The following is a 17,563-nucleotide window of genomic DNA, read 5'->3' as shown; positions in this document are numbered from 1 at the left end:
TGTATCTTCAATCAATATATCAAGTGACGATGTGATCCCTTCACCATTGAGCAAGTTGAACTCTCACCTCAACAAGTGGACCTCTGATATATCAGATAGGTCAAAAACGCATGTTCCCATCAAGGGTAGATCATAAGGTTACAGCAGACCAAGCGGAAGCATTTCCAGGTAAGGTTCTCCTCCGTATCATCAGATCAATGTGATATCATATATGAAAAAGAACAAGCAAATCTAGTGCTCTCCGTTGATGTAAATTTATTAAACAAACAGATAAAAGACAAATACCACTTACATTTGAAAGCACTGATCTCCAGTGCTGAGTGCTCAGATAAAAAGTACCATGCATGGATCAGTGTGTCAGCTGGCGGATGACGTCACGACGCAGGTCACGTGGTCCGTACGCGTTGCGTCCCAGAAAGTAGGCGGGACTTCATCAGCGGTGACGGAATGACGTCGGACGGCCGCTTTTATACCAACACACCATTAGAAAACCAATAGCAAGCGGAGTTATGCGCAAGACAGATACCGTAGACAGCACGTATCAAACGTGACACCGGAACATAGATCTGCGCTCACTCCAAACACAGGAAGGAGAGAGAAAGCATCAAAAAATATATATGCTATGGAGACGTTAAAACCAAACCAGAGAAAGGCAAAATAATAGTCTGCTAATTGGCAATAAGATACAATCCTCTAATTATTCTCACATAAACTATGTGAAGAAAGAAAAAGGATATTGCCTAAAAAAACAGTACAATATAATCCCCTGGTAAGTCAAAAAATAAAAATCTAATAAATATACCCGCAATGCCGCTGACGTCATCAGAAAGCTACACTGATCCACACATGGATTAATAACAATAAGTACAAAAATATAAATCAGAACTAAAAATGAAAATAAAAATAAAAATAAAATAAAAATAAAAATAAATAAAAATAAAAATAATAAAATTAAAATAAGAATAAAATACAAATCCAAGTGTAAAAGGAAAAAATTCTAATGCAATAAAAATAATTTAACTATCTGTCCGAAATGAAACAATTTAAATCAAAATCCACGTTTAGACCTCTCGGGGCAAGAACCCTTGTTTCATGGATCCAATAAGATTCACGTTTGCTTAGTTGGCGTATGAAGTTACCTCCACGCCAATGTTTGGTTACCTTCTCAATCCCCCAAAAACTTAAACCTCTGGGATTCTGAGAGTGCACCAATTTGAAATGGCGAGACACATTGCTCTACCATAGGGGTGGTATATATGTTACAATGTGAATGTGGTCTCCAATATATTGGCAGAACCTCCAGACCCCTACACGTGAGGTTGGGTGAACACGTAAATAATATCAAAAAGGGTCTCAAGACCCACAATGTGTCTCGCCATTTCAAATTGGTGCACTCTCAGAATCCCAGAGGTTTAAGTTTTTGGGGGATTGAGAAGGTAACCAAACATTGGCGTGGAGGTAACTTCATACGCCAACTAAGCAAACGTGAATCTTATTGGATCCATGAAACAAGGGTTCTTGCCCCGAGAGGTCTAAACGTGGATTTTGATTTAAATTGTTTCATTTCGGACAGATAGTTGAATTATTTTTATTGCATTAGAATTTTTTCCTTTTACACTTGGATTTGTATTTTATTCTTATTTTAATTTTATTATTTTTATTTTTATTTATTTTTATTTTAATTTTATTTTTATTTTTATTTTTATTTTTATTTTCATTTTTAGTTCTGATTTATATTTTTGTACTTATTGTTATTAATCCATGTGTGGATCAGTGTAGCTTTCTGATGACGTCAGCGGCATTGCGGGTATATTTATTAGATTTTTATTTTTTGACTTACCAGGGGATTATATTGTACTGTTTTTTTAGGCAATATCCTTTTTCTTTCTTCACATAGTTTATGTGAGAATAATTAGAGGATTGTATCTTGTTGCCAATTAGCAGACTATTATTTTGCCTTTCTCTGGTTTGGTTTTAACGTCTCCATAGCATATATATTTTTTGATGCTTTCTCTCTCCTTCCTGTGTTTGGAGTGAGCGCAGATCTATGTTCCGGTGTCACGTTTGATACGTGCTGTCTACGGTATCTGTCTTGCGCATAACTCCGCTTGCTATTGGTTTTCTAATGGTGTGTTGGTATAAAAGCGGCCGTCCGACGTCATTCCGTCACCGCTGATGAAGTCCCGCCTACTTTCTGGGACGCAACGCGTACGGACCACGTGACCTGCGTCGTGACGTCATCCGCCAGCTGACACACTGATCCATGCATGGTACTTTTTATCTGAGCACTCAGCACTGGAGATCAGTGCTTTCAAATGTAAGTGGTATTTGTCTTTTATCTGTTTGTTTAATAAATTTACATCAACGGAGAGCACTAGATTTGCTTGTTCTTTTTCATATATGATATCACATTGATCTGATGATACGGAGGAGAACCTTACCTGGAAATGCTTCCGCTTGGTCTGCTGTAACCTTATGATCTACCCTTGATGGGAACATGCGTTTTTGACCTATCTGATATATCAGAGGTCCACTTGTTGAGGTGAGAGTTCAACTTGCTCAATGGTGAAGGGATCACATCGTCACTTGATATATTGATTGAAGATACATTACACAAGTGGACTCTTTCTGAATTTCTCTTTCGCTATATGGACTTTTCATTTTTTCACTTTATGATATTTATTGTATTATTGTGTATTTGCGCTGTACTGATATTTTTTGAGCATGAGAAAACGTAACATTGCACGAGAAACGTAAATTGCACGAGAAACGTAAATTGCATGAAAAACGTAAATTGCATGAGGACAAAGCGTATGAGAAACTAACTGCATGAGAAACGTGAGTTAGAACAAAATGTGAGTGGTGTAAGAACAGATGAGAAGACTTGCGACCGACCAAGCCAATTAAAAACGATCACCTCAATCTGTTAACCCATAGGCGTGATGGGTAACCCGCGGTGGAAGAACACGGACAACCCAACTGTGTGTGACAACCAGAAAACCTAACAACAACCCACCCGTGACACAACAAACCCCCTGGTACTTGACAAGTAAAGGACGTAGGACCTAAAGTGTAAGGACGTGGGTGCCAAAATGACAGGACCAACAGCGCATGAATGTGAACCTGATGACACCACCTTGATGAATGCAGAAGTAAGCCCGAGCAACCTGGAGCGCCAAGACAGGAAATTAAAAATGAACACTCAGGGCTATGGTAAGCACAGACCGTGGTGGGTATAAGTAAAAGGTGTAACGATGAACGTATACGTATGATGTGTGGACTACAGGCAAGAAGATTGTGGGACGACAATCAATTAACAACAAAACCACAGCCCGTATGGACCTGTAAATGTGACAGATCCTGGATGTAAGTACTAGCTAATGGAAATGCCGCAAACGAAGGGCAACATGAAACATACGACACATGGGAAAACGTAAACACATGGGAAAAACGAAAGAAACATGGGAAAAACTAAAGAAACATGGGAAAAACTAAAGAAACATGGGGAAAAAAAACAAAAGAAACTTGGGGAAAAAAAACGTAAGAGACATGGGAAAAAAACGTAAGAGACATGGGAAAAATGTAAGAGACAAAAAAAACATAATTGCCCGAGACGCGTAAAAATTGCATCAGACACGTAAATACAACACAACACGTAAATTGCATCAGACACGTAAATACAACAGACACGTAAATTGCATCAGACACGCAAATTGCATGCGAAAATGTAAAACCTGAGAACCAAAAAAAAAACATGAAACCATATAAGAACTGTAAAACGTCACCTGAGAAACGCAAAATGCATGAGCAATGCAAATTGCATGAGAAACGCAAATTGCGAGAAAAACACGTAAATTGTAGAAACTGTAACCTGCGTAAGAAACCGTAATTTGCAGAAAACTGTAATTTGCGTAAGAACCGAAAATTTAATGAACCATAAATAGCACGAGAAACCGTAGTTGCATGAAACCGTCAACTGCATGAGACACACAAATTGTATGAGAACCGTAACCTGCACAAAAACGTAATTTGCATAAAGCCGTAAATTCCAGAAAAATGAAAATAGCGTAAGACCCGCAAATTGCACGAGACCGTAAATTGCATGAGAAAAACCGTAAACTGCATGAGAAACCAAAAACTTATGAGAAACCGTAAAATTGCATAAGAAACCGAAAAAATTGCATGAGAAACCGTAAATCGCATGAACACGGAACACTGGGAGAAGTGGGGTCAATGAGAAGAGCTGGCGGGGGACGAAACCCCCCCCCAGCATGAACACTGGGAGAGGAGGCGGGCGGCTGAAACAACATGGGGAGAGAGAGGCGAACCAGCCCCCCCCTCCCTCCGGCTGTATCACACATTCAGTAATGGTATACCTAAAAAATTATAGCAATAGACCTTAATAAACCTTCCCCCCTTCCCCCGGCAGAATCACCAGGAAAAGGAGGTGGGTGGGAGAGCCCGCAGCTGACACTTCCCACCCCCCTCCCCTCCAGTAGAGGCCGCGGAAGAAGGGCTCGAGGAGACCAGCGCTGCGGGCAAACCCCCCCGGCAAAACCACACGGGGAAGGCCTGTGCTGAACCCTCCCTCCCCCCTCCCCTCCGGCAGAGGCAGCCAGGGAAGGAGGCGGGCGGGAGAAAGGCTCCCTCATGGAGACAGGAGCCACCGGCGAACCCACTCCCCCTCCCCAGGCAGAACCACACGTGGGGAAGCCTGTGGCTGGCACTTCCCTCCCCCCTCTGGCAGCGGGAGAAGGAGGCGGGCGGGAGAAGGGCTTGAGAAATGCAGCGCTGTGAGGTAGAGGCAGGTGACCGAATCCTCCTTCCTCCCCCCGGCGGAACACCGGGAGAAGGAGGCGGGCAGGAGAAGCGGCTCCCCCCGCAGCCATCCAATGGACTACCCCCCCTCCTGAGGCAGGTGAAGCGCATCCTCCCCCTCCCCCTGGCGGAACACCGGGAGAAGGAGGCGGCGGGAGAAGCGGCTCTCCGCAGCCACCCGGCGGATGACCCCCCTTTCCCCGACAGACCACCAGGAGAAAGGAGGCGAGCGGGAGAAGCGGCACCCCGCAGCCTCTCCAAAAACATGAGACATAAAGACAGATGCTACTCAGCCACTTGAAAGCAGAAACAAACGGGTGCCCTCTCGTGGAGCCAGACGAGTCGACACGAGAGCCAACATCCACGAGAGGAGGAGGCAGAGGAGGCAGAGGAGGGCAGGCTTTAAGCAGCCTGACTCCTCCTACAAATACAGCCTTACAACTTGTCATTTACCGTCGCATCACTTGTGCCACTTTATATACCGAGGCCTTCTCCGGAATGGACCCTGGCTTGCTAAACGACCACGCTTCTGCCTAACGCTAAACTATACCTACCTCTGCCTGCTCTGGAACTGACCCTGGCCTGTTTTACGACCACGCTTCTGCCTAACACTAAACTGTACCTACCTCTGCCTGCTCTGGAACTGACCCTGGACTTTTTGACCATGTTTTTTACCTGCCTCTTGGACTGATCTTTTACTCTGCTACTGGAGTAGTGGGCTTCATAACACAGGGGTCTCACATATGTAAGGGGCTCCAGAATTGTTTTTCTGGATAAAGAAAACAAATGTTTTAGTTTTCCCATTCCCGGATTAGGGTCTGGAGACTCTGAGACTTCAAAGAGATTTGGGTGGGAGAAGCCTCTACCCCTGCCCCCATTCTTTCCTGGCCTGCTACTTGTATTATGGACCATGTTCCTGTTTACTACCAGGACCAATATTTTGGCACTGCTGGCAATATCTCTACCTGCACTGACCCTGAACTGTATATGGACAGTATCCCTGCCTGTACTGACTATGGACAATATTCCTGCCTAGACAATTCCATTCACTGTCGATGACCACGTCCCTGCCTGCTGCCTGGATCAGGGCTCTCCTCCTGTGGAGAACTGCACTACTAAAACCACAGGTAATCTTTTATTTACCCTTTGCTCAGCAGAATGTATTTTGGCGTGTAATTCTTGGCATGTACAAGCTATCTGTTAGAAATATCAAGGGCCTTCATAACTGTGATAGATTGTCAGAAAATTAGATGTGTAATTTTTTTTTTTTTTTTTTTTTTTTAATTATCGATTTGTTAATTTTATTTCTATAACTTTCGTTTGTTATTGCCATCTAGATATGAGGATATGGCCTGAAAATAGCACAGGTACGGAAATGGTTTTCTGACATGTCACTTTCAAAAGCATAGAGATTATAATATAACCTTCCTTATGACAGCTCTCAGTGTAATGCCTCTTTTATCTTTTTTTTTTTTTTTTTTCCAAGAAAAGTTTTATTGTAAAGGTTGCAAAAAACTTACAATTCAGCACATCAGAGCAGTATATTACAGTGATGTCACATTCGATTAATAACCCAGGAACATTGAAGTAAACAAAACACATGTCTACAAGATAAGGCAAATACCTTTAGAGGAGACCAGGGTCATGATCATACTGCCCCGTATACCTAAAAGCTCCTCTAGATCAAGAACCAACACAAGAAAAATTCGAACAATGCATGTTCATAGAACCAAACAAAACAGGAAAAGTACGTGCTAAGGCATACTGAACAAACTTAACAATGGGTCTTCATGTGTCCAGCATAAAGGTGACTGGAAACTTTAATGCCCAAGAGCTTGGGGATTTAATTGGCAGCAATTATGTCGTATTACTATGCCTGGAGAGGTGAGGGGGTGCGGTCACGGACCTCTAGCGACCCCCCTGTGAGTGCTACCCGCGAGTGGACATACAGCTAAGCACCAGAAAAATCAAAAGAAAAAAAAGAAAAAAGAAAAGAAAAAACAACTAACAACGGAACATTGGAGATGAAGGGGAACGGGAAGAGAAGGGACATGGAGAGATCCAAGAGTGAAGCATACAAGGGGGATACCCAGACTAAAAAATAAATGCTCTTCTTACATACATACACGTCAGATATGGTAACACTTCCAAGGGAAGACAGCTGCCCTCAGAGCCAGCCTGAGGGTGGTAGGGGGGGCAATACCATGTTTACCCTAAGCTTTCGAAAGCTGGGGAAGCATTCTCTCATTGTGAAAGTAGAAGTTTATATTCATTAGAGAACTTAAAGTGGTTCCAGCAGGACCATATCTTCGTGAATTTAGACGCTGTGTCTTTAGCTTGGTGTATGAGATCTTCCATTTCCGCAATTCTAGAAATGCGTTTAAACCAATCCGCAATTGTCGGTACTTTCGTGGAGTTCCATAATGTGGGGATACACATCTTGGCCGCATTGATTAGGTGGAGAGCTAATGAACGATGATAATGGTTAAAGGGGATCGAAGAGTAGTGTAATAACATTTGCCCAGGAGTGTAATCCAACTGGTAAGTCGTGATCTTGGAAGTCAGTCGGTGTACAGTTTGCCAAAAGGGTTGGAGTTTAGGGCAGGACCACCATATGTGTAGCATGGAGCCTGTCTCCTGCGAGCAGCGCCTAGATGTGTAATTTATGTCCCTAGAACACCTGATAGTGCTCCTTGGATGTTGGGTCTCTGTATGTGGCCAAGCTGTGTAAAAGTCTCACACATGTGGTATCACCATACTCAGGAGAAGTAGCAGAGGCTCCAGGGCCTTCAAAAGTAATAGGTGGTTGAGAAATGAGATATGTAATTCATGCTCCTGGAACGCCTGAAGGTGCTACTTTAATATTGGGCCTCTGTATGTGGCCACACTGGCCAGGCTGTGCAAAAGTCTCACACATGTGTATCGCTATACTCAGGAGTAGCATGTATTTTTGGGTGTAATTTTTGCTATGTTCACACTATGTGTTGGAAATATTTTATAAATGGACAACTTTGTGCAAAAAAAAGTGTTTTCATTTTTTTCCCACATTTTACAAAAACGTCTGGAAGAAGTTAACCATTCAAAAGACTCATTATGCCTCATAGATTATACGTTGGGGGGTTTGCTTTCCAAAATGGGGTCATTTTGTGGGCGCTTCCTTTGTCCTGGTGCTCCAGGGCCTTCAAAAGTGTAATAGGTGGTTGAGAAATAAGATGTGTAATTTATGCTCCTAGAATGCCTGAACGTGCTACTTCAATGTTGGGCCTCTGTATGTGGCCAGGCTGTGTAAAAGTCTCACACATGTGGTATTTCCATACTCAGGAGGAGTAGCAGAATATATATTAAGGGTGTCATTTTTGCTATATACATGCTATATGTTAGAAGTATGTTATAAATGGACAATTTTGTGTAAAAAAGCGTTTTCATTTTATTTCCACATTTTGCAAAAACTTCTGGAAAAAAATGAACCATTCAAAGGAATCATTATGCCTCATAGATTATACGTTGGGGTGTTTGCTTTCCAAAATAGAGTCATTTTGTGGGAGTTTCCATTGTCCTGGTGCACCAGGGCCTTCAAAAGTGTAAAAGATGGTTGAGAAAGGAGATGTGTAATTTCTGCTCCTAGAACACCTGAAGGCGCTATTTCAATGTTGGGCCTCTGTATGTGGCCAAGCTGTGTAAAAGTCTCACACATGTGGTATTGCCATACTCAGGAGGAGTAGCAGAATGTATTTAGGGGTGTCATTTGTGGTATGCACATGCCATGTGAGAGAAAAAAAATGGTAATGTTCAATTTTGTGAAAAGAAAAAAAAATCTTCATTTTGCAAAGAATTGTGTTAAAAAATTACAACTTCAAAAAACTAACCATGCCTCTTACTAAATACCTTGGAATGTCTACTTTGCAAAAAGGGGTTATTTGGGGGGTATTTGTACTTTCCTGGCTTGTTAGTGTCTCAAGATACCAAAGATATGTAGCAGTATAAATTTTGTCGAAAATTTATGAAGAAAAATTACTAATTTCCAAAAACGAAGAAAAATGCATAAAAAAAATGTGGTATTTTTTTCATTTATAGTGCAAAAAAAAACAAAAAAAAAAAACACAGTGGTTATCAAATACCACCAAAAGAAAGCTCTATTTGTGTGAAAAAAGGACAAAAATGTCATGTGCATACAGTGTTGCATGACTGAGTAATTGTCATTCAAAATGCGAGATCACCAAAAGCTGAAAATTGGTCTGGTTAGGAAGGGGTATTAAGTGCCCAGTTGTCAAGTGGTTAAATGAATATAATATACATACTAATATATGTAGTATTTGATTTAGAAGTTAAAGGAAACTTCTGTTGTTTATGTTAAAATAGGTTTACAGACTCTTCTTGGCCCAATCCTCAGGAATGTCAAAGTTTAGTGACTAAATAACCCTTGCCTGAGAGGAGGGAGGGAAGCTATGTCTCATTAAAAGCTTGCAGTTTTCTGTGGGACAATATAGCTCAGAGGAACCTTTAACCACTTGCCGCCCGCTCTATAGGCAATTGACAGCTGCAAAGTGGTTGCATAATCCTGACCGGACGTCATATGACGTGATCAGGATTATGAGCCGCTGCGCGCCCCCGGGGGCGCGCATCGCGGCGATCGTTGTTGCAGGGTGTCAGTCTGACACCCGGCAACTACGATCTCGGTAAAGAGTCTCCTACGGAGACTCTTTACCACGTGATCAGCCGTGTCCAATTACGGCTGATCACAGTATAAATGGGAAGAGCCAGTGATCGGATTTCCCTCACCTGTGCCGCCTATGAGTGCCCACCTGTGCCGCCTATCAGTGCCCACCTGTGCCGCCTATCAGTGCCCACCTGTGCCGCCTATCCATGCCCACCCATGCCCATCTGTGCCGCCTATCCATGCCCATCTGTGCCGCCTATCCATGCCCATCTGTGCCGCCCATCTGTGCCGCCCATCCATGCCAATCCGTGCCAGCTATCAGTGCCAATTTGTGCCACCTATCAGTGTCCGTCCGTGTCGCCCATCCGTGTCGCCCATCCTTGTCGCCCATCAGTGCCGCCTATCAGTGCCACATATCAGTGTCCATCAATGCCACCTCATCAGTGCCATTTCATTGGTGCCACATTGGTGCCCATCAGTGCCGCCTTATCAGTGCCCATCAGTGTAGCCCCATCAGTGCCCATCAGTGAAGGAGAAAACGTACTTATTTACAAAGTTTTGAAACTGAAACAAAAAAAAACATTTTTGTTTTCAAAATTTTCGGTATTTTTTTATTTGTAGCGCAAAAAATAAAAACCATAGAGGTGATCAAATACCACCAAAAGAAAGCTCTATTTGTGGGAAAAAAATGATAAAAATTTCATTTGGGTACAGTGTAGCATGACCGCGCAATTGTCATTCAAAGTGCGACAGCGCTGAAAGCTCAAAATTGGTCTGGGCAGGAAGGTGTTTAAGTGCCCTGTATTGAAGTGGTTAAGCCAGCCTTTATGGTAGAAGGTGGGAGCTGAATTTAGGAGTAAAAAGCTAGTAGAGGAAAGAAAGGCAGATCTGCTACAGACAGACATCACGAGCACAGCTACACGGACACACATACACACATTCAATCTTCATCTTAAGAATATAATACATTATTAATGATATTTTTACATTGATATTTTGAAATTGTTCTCGTAATATTTTGCTATTTTATTTTTAAATCAATTTTTGAGTTTTTACATGAGAACTGAACTGACTTTCTTGGAACTTTCTTCATCAATATGAATTAATGAAATATCGATATTAATACCGTTAATATGTGAAATTAACAGTGACGAGCCTTTGCCAGCTTAATTTTGTCCGAATATCGAACATTTTTGAATTATTGCTCTGCTTGTCGAGAGGGAATATATGCCATATGATGAGAGAACCCAGAGGAAGAGCACAGCTATTCTGCTCACAGGACATGCAGGGAGAGAGGTGAGGTGAGGGAGAAACATCAGTTTGGGGGGGGGGGGGGTAAGCTGAGCACAATACCTGGCAAAGTTTAATGCCAGGAGGGAAGTTTAAGTGGAAATATGTGAAGGGTTGGAAATGCAGCGAGTGTGTTGGAGCAGTGCAGAGTTTGCAGCCCCCCAAGCTAACATACATCTCCTAAGCAGGAGCACATCACTATCTCCCCAAGCATTCTGTCCAGATAATGTGCAGTTAATTTATGACCTTTCCGTTTAACTCTGTGTTATCCAAACGCTGTTCAATGAAAAGTGTAAACTCACCACATAAACACTCTATATACAGTGGTGTGAAAAAGTGTTTGCCCCCTTCCTCATTTCCTGTTCCTTTGCATGTTTGTCACACTTAAGTGTTTCGGAACATCAAACCAATTTAAATAATAGTCAAGGACAACACAAGTAAACACAAAATGCAATTTGTAAATGAAGGTGTTTATTATTAAAGGTGAAAAAAAATCCAAACCATCATGGCCCTGTGTGAAAAAGTGATTGCCCCCCTTGTTAAAACATACTATAACTGTGGTTGTCCACACCTGAGTTCAATTTCTCTAGCCACACCCAGGCCTGATTATTGCCACACCTGTTCACAATCAAGGCATCACTTAAATAGGAGCTGCTTGACACAGTAAGGTCCACTAGAAGATCCTTAAAAGCTACACATCATGCCGAGACCCAAAGAAATTCAGGAACAATTGAGAAAGAAAGTAATTGAGATCTATCAGTCTGGAAAGGGTTATAAAGCCATTTCCAAAGCTTTGGGAATCCAGCGAACCACAGTGAGAGCCATTATCCACAAATGGCGAAGACATGGAACAGTGGTGAACCTTCCCAGGAGTGGCCGGCCGCCCAAAATTACCCCAAGAGCGCAGCGACGACTCATCCAAGAGGTCACAAAAGACCCCACAACAACGTCCAAGGAACTGCAGGCCTCACTTGCCTCAGTTAAGGTCAGCGTTCATGCCTCCACCATCAGGAAAAGACTGGGCAAAAATGGCCTGCATGGCAGAGTTCCAAGGAGAAAACCACTGCTGAGCAAAAAGAACATCAAAGCTCGTCTCAATTTCTCCACAACACATCTTGATGATCCCCAAGACTTTTGGGAAAACATTCTGTGGACCGATGAGACAAAAGTGGAACTCTTTGGAAGGTGTGTGTCCAAGTATATCTGGCGTAGAAGGAACACTGCATTTCATAAAAAGAACATTATACCAACAGTAAAATATGGTGGTGGTAGTGTGATGGTCTGGGGCTGTTTTGCTGCTTCAGGACCTGGAAGACTTGCCGTGATAAAAGGAACTATGAATTCTGCTGTCTACCAAGAGATCCTGAAGGAGAATGTCCGACCATCTGTTCGTGTACTCAAGCTGAAACGAACTTGGGTTCTGCAGCAGGACAATGATCCTAAACACACCAGCAAGTCCACCACCGAATGGCTGAAGAAAAACAAAATGAAGACTTTGGAGTGGCCTAGCCAAAGTCCTGACCTGAATCCTATTGAGATGTTGTGGTATGACCTTAAAAAGGCCGTTCATGCTCGAAAACCCTCTAATGTAACTGAATTAGGACAATTCTGCAAAGATGAGTGGGCCAAAATTCCTCCAGGACGCTGTAAAAGCCTCATTGCACGTTATCGCAAACGCTTGGTTGCAGTTGTTGCTGCTAAGGGTGGCCCAACCAGTTATTAGGTTTAGGGGGCAATCATTTTTTCACACAGGGCCATGATGGTTTGGATTTTTTTTCACCTTTAATAATAAACACCTTCATTTACAAATTGCATTTTGTGTTTACTTGTGTTGTCCTTGACTATTGTTTAAATTGGTTTGATGTTCCGAAACACTTAAGTGTGACAAACATGCAAAGGAACAGGAAATGAGGAAGGGGGCAAACACTTTTTCACACCACTGTACAAGATAACATTCCCCAATAAAGATCAGAACATGATGTTCACATTTGCATGGAAGCACGATTGAATGAAAGCTGATTATTCAGAGAATTACCGTATTTATGTTTATTGAGGATTTTTTTTTCTATGTACTAACAGTTAAGCTTCATACACACAATATGAAAATTGAATGAAAAATACCACTTTTGAAGTGTTCATGCATATGAACGTATCATTTTTTTTTGGTGGGGAGTGGATCTAGGGTGGGAGTTCCCACACTTTTTTCCCCAGGACTTGACCCCTGCCATCAAGCATGTACCAGCAGAATAGAGAGGGGGAGGTTTCTATTCTTCAATCTTCATGGTGCCAAAATCTTCAGGGTCCCTGAGGCCTGTGTTGGATTTAAGAATATTGAACATTGTTTTTGACGAGATACAGTTACGCAGGGGCACTAGCACAGGATGCCTTTTCGATCCGATGGGCCTTTCCGATGGCTTACATTTTTCCACCAGCCCCGTTATTAATGAATGTTCTATTGAAAATCAGGGCAGAGAAGGTCCACATGGTGTTGGTGGCTCCCCAATGGCCAAGTAGGCCTTGGTTTCCTTTGATCATACAGATGTCGTCGGCCCTGCCAATCCCGTTTCCAGCCAAGAGGGACCTTTTGGCCCAGAACCAGTGGCAACACTCCAACCCGGTGAAACTAAGACCAGCAGCATGGCTGCTGAATCAGCACAACTAAGGGCTCAGAGACTTTCTTCACTGGTGGTACAGACGTTACTGAAGGCCAGAAAGACCTCAACCAACCTCAATCATATGAATGTATTTGGAGAAAATTTGTAGAGTTCGCTGAACACAAGCACTTTTCTCCTGAATCTCCTTCTCGGCCAAACATACTGGATTTCCTGCAGTCAGTCTTAGATAAGGGGTCAATTAGAGTGAAGGTCCCTTCCCTGTCATCTCTCACCGGGCATAGGTGGGCTGAAGATCCTCTAACCTGGCGTTTTCTGCAGGCTGCAATTTGCATTAAACCACTAAAGAACCTTATACTATACCTTCCTGGGATCTCAGCTTGGTCCTCAGGTCACTCACACCAACCTCCATTTATACCTCCAGACTCTTGCTCCTTATTGTGTTTTGTAGTCTCAGCAAGGAGAGTTTCAGAATTGTCAGCTCTGTCCTGCAAAGAACCTTACTGTGTGATCCTTCCAAAAAAAGTCATATAATACAGCGCAACCGGTTTACAGTTTCTAATACAGTGCAGACGGTGTATTAATATATATATACAGTCTAGTGTGTGTGTGTGTGTGTGTATATATATATATATATATGTATATATATATATATATATATATATATATATATATATATATATATATATATATAAATATACTCTGCATTCAGTGTAGCCTATATAAACAGTGCATTCAGTAGTGTACAGTTTCTAATACACTTAAGGCGGTGTACACAGTATATAATACAGTGTGTAGAGTTTCTAATACACTTCAAGTGGTGTACACAGTATATAATACAGTGCAACCAGTATACAGTTTCTAATACAGTGCATACACTTCAGGCGGTGTATTATTATATATATATATATATATATATATATATATATATATATATATATATATATATATGTATATATATATATATATATATATATATATATATATATATAGTCACGGACATGGTGCATGCTCTGCAGGTGGCCGTAGGGCACCCTTGTCCTTTTTTTCTGCCTCTGGCCGTGTTATTGAGCCACAACATGCAGAAGAGTTGATGGAGTGGATATAATAGTTTGCCTTCCAACGCAGCTGCCAAAATGGCCTATTCCACCGGCTCCTTGTCCACAGTTACTCCTTCCATACCCCCACTATCATGCATGGAGGAGTCACCAGAATTATTCGACCATAGTGTCGGTTACATGCTGCTGGAACACAAAACAAAAGGAAACCCTCTTGTGGGACTTTGAAGGGCAATGACTCCAAAAAATGCGTATACAAAATAAGTAAAATACAATTGTAATATTATAAAATATAAAATAGGACACAGCATTAACTATGTCAGACAAGATACAAAAATACATGAAAAATGTGTAACGTAATTGTTCATCACAACCACAAATTGAAATTCCTCTTGTGCTAATAGACAGAGTGATACCTAACGTGTTTTGAGGTTATTCCTCTTCATCAGGAAAAAGTTGTAGAGGTCTCTATGATATCTACAGTTTATAAAGCATAAAAGAAAGCAATAAGTAAGAAGTATATATAGGCATATAATTATACAAAAATAGATACACAAGCAAACAATTTATTACATTAAGTAGAGCCAGTATTTACTGACCATAGAGAAGCAGGTGTCTTGCTATGTCACATCAATAAATTAAAAGCAAGGAGATATGGCTGTGCTGGCCCTGCATGGCCCAGGAACAATGGAGAAAAAAGCAGCCACTCTGAATGACGAACAAAAGGGGGGGGGGGGCAAGGGGGGGAACCCAACCCAGCAGGTGAACCTACTCCAAGATGGCAGAAATCTGACAATAAACATGAAATAAATACAAATAAAGCAATCAGCGCAAAAAAATAATTCCTATATAAGCTAATAACTAATGCAACTAGCAAAAAAAGATCATCACATAATCCAAGTAAAATGCATACGGTGCAGCACAAAAAAGGTAAAGTAAAAAACAATGATAAATGCAGTATTAATAAAGCAATCACAAAAAAGTCCAACAAGAGAGAGGAAGAGGACTAAAAGCCCCAGCAAGCAACAAAAGGATTCCACATTACAATCGCACAATTCAAGAAAGATAATGGTGACAGACCCTCCACCTTCAGAGCAATCGCTTCGCTTACCTTAATGACTGGACCACTGAATAAACAGATGGTCAAATAGGCAGGTCCCTTCATAGGGTAGATGATCCAGGCAAAGACAGGAACTCCAGTTGATTCCCCGGAATATACAAAAGGCGAAGCAAAAACAACTCTTAAGTGCTCACTGTGGATCAGTTACAAAGCAGCTTTATTTTAAAAATGGTTACTCACAAACGGCTATTTAAAAAACAGCATTTCCATCACAGATGGCTGAGTGGTGTGTAAGATGCTGGTCGGCAGCGGGTGACATCAGTGCATAGCTCCTCCCCCGAAATGCTTGGAGACATTATGGGATCTGAGTCCCTTTTTGATATCATTCACGTGTTCCCCCGCGCACACTCAGGGGTCTAGAGGTCCTATCAATATACTTGAGTTCACATTTGCACTCAAGCATATATACCACCCCTTGTGTGCTACATGTTATCAGGTTGGAGTGGGGACTTCTCTGCGTCAGTGTTTAGGAAGACACTTGGGGTGTTCGTGGACTGGGCTGTATGTAGAAGATTAAGTACTTTAGAGGTACTATCTCTTGCCTCTCGAGAGGCGATAAATCCCACCTGGTCTAGGTAGATGAGTTTTTGCAGGTGTTGGGCTATGCGGGTAGCTATGACCTTTGCGTAAAGCTTAAGGTCCGTATTTAATAGTGATATAGGTCTATAGCTACCGCATCTCGTGGGGTCCTTGCCTTCCTTATGGATTACAGAGATATGAGCTCTCAATGTGTCTCCAGCAAAAGTTGAGCCCGAGTCTATCGTATTAAAGAGCCGGATCATGTGTGGGCCTATAATTGGAAATAGTGTTTTGTAGTACTGTACTGTGTACCCATCTGGGCACAGAGGTTTGCCGTCGACCATCATTTCTGATGATTTGCAGGATATAGGAGGAAAGTTTACGTTCCTTGACCCATCTCGCAAGAAGCCTCCCGCACTTGTCTCCTGATTCGTAATTTACTTTGCGGCAGAGCTGCAGGGCCACTTTAGCCTTAAACAGTAGCAAATCTGAGATCTGTCTCCTGATTGTCATGAGATCTAATTCTGAGGCCAGGGAGGGGGCATGTTTATGTTTGGATTCCGTTCGTTCTAGTGTTTGTAGTAATTGGGAAAGTTGTTTTGCCCTCTCTCTCTTAATGTGAGCCCCGTGCTTAATAAGAATTCCTCTGATGACTGGCTTGTGAGCTTCCCAGTGTATGCCTGGGTTGCAATCTAGATTGTCGTTTGTCTGAAAATATAACTTTAGCTCTTCTGTTGCTTCCTCTAGTACCTCCAGGGTCTGCAATAGGCTTTCGTTGAGGTGCCAAAAGCGGTGTCTAGGTGAGGAGGTGCCAGACAGAGAGTACGTCAGAAATATGGGTGCATGATCAGACCAAGTGATGTTGCCTATTGACGTGTCTCGTACAGCATGCAACTGAGTGTGAGGGATCAAGAAGTAATCTATTCTGGTAAATATTTTGTGTAAGGAAGAATAATATGTGTAATCTTGCTCCACTGAGTGTTGCAGTCGCCAAATGTCAATCAGTTGGGCTCTGTGTAGCGTTCTGGCTATACGTTTGAGGTGGCTCGATAGTATGGAAGATGATCCAGGCGAAGTATCTGTTGATGGTATCAGGGGAGTATTAAAGTCTCCTCCTAAAATTAATTGACCTTGTGTAAAGTCTTGTAGTTTCCCCAGGGTATTTTCCAGAAATGTAACCTGCTTCCCATTAGGGGCATAGATATTCGCTAGTGTTACTTGTATTCCTCCCATAAGTCCATAAGTCCTTTGAGAAAGATGTAACGACCCAGGGGGTCCATTATAGCTTTTTGGAGCTGCCAGGGTAATTTACTGGAGATCAGTATGGTTACCCCTTTAGACTTAGTCGCCGGGTTAGTTGAATGATATGCTAGTGGGTAATATCTATTCTGTAGATAGGTCAGTCTGTCGGTCTTGAAGTGTGTCTCCTGTGTTAAACTTTTTAAGGTCATGTAACAGGATTCATCTTTTCTCAGGCGTTTTAAGCCCT

Source organism: Lithobates pipiens, unplaced genomic scaffold, assembly GCF_037356315.1.
Source record: "Lithobates pipiens isolate NorthernLeopardFrog02 unplaced genomic scaffold, aLitPip1_a1.2 Scaffold_10, whole genome shotgun sequence".
Lineage (NCBI taxonomy): Eukaryota > Metazoa > Chordata > Amphibia > Anura > Ranidae > Lithobates > Lithobates pipiens.
This window is presented reverse-complemented; position numbering follows the sequence as displayed.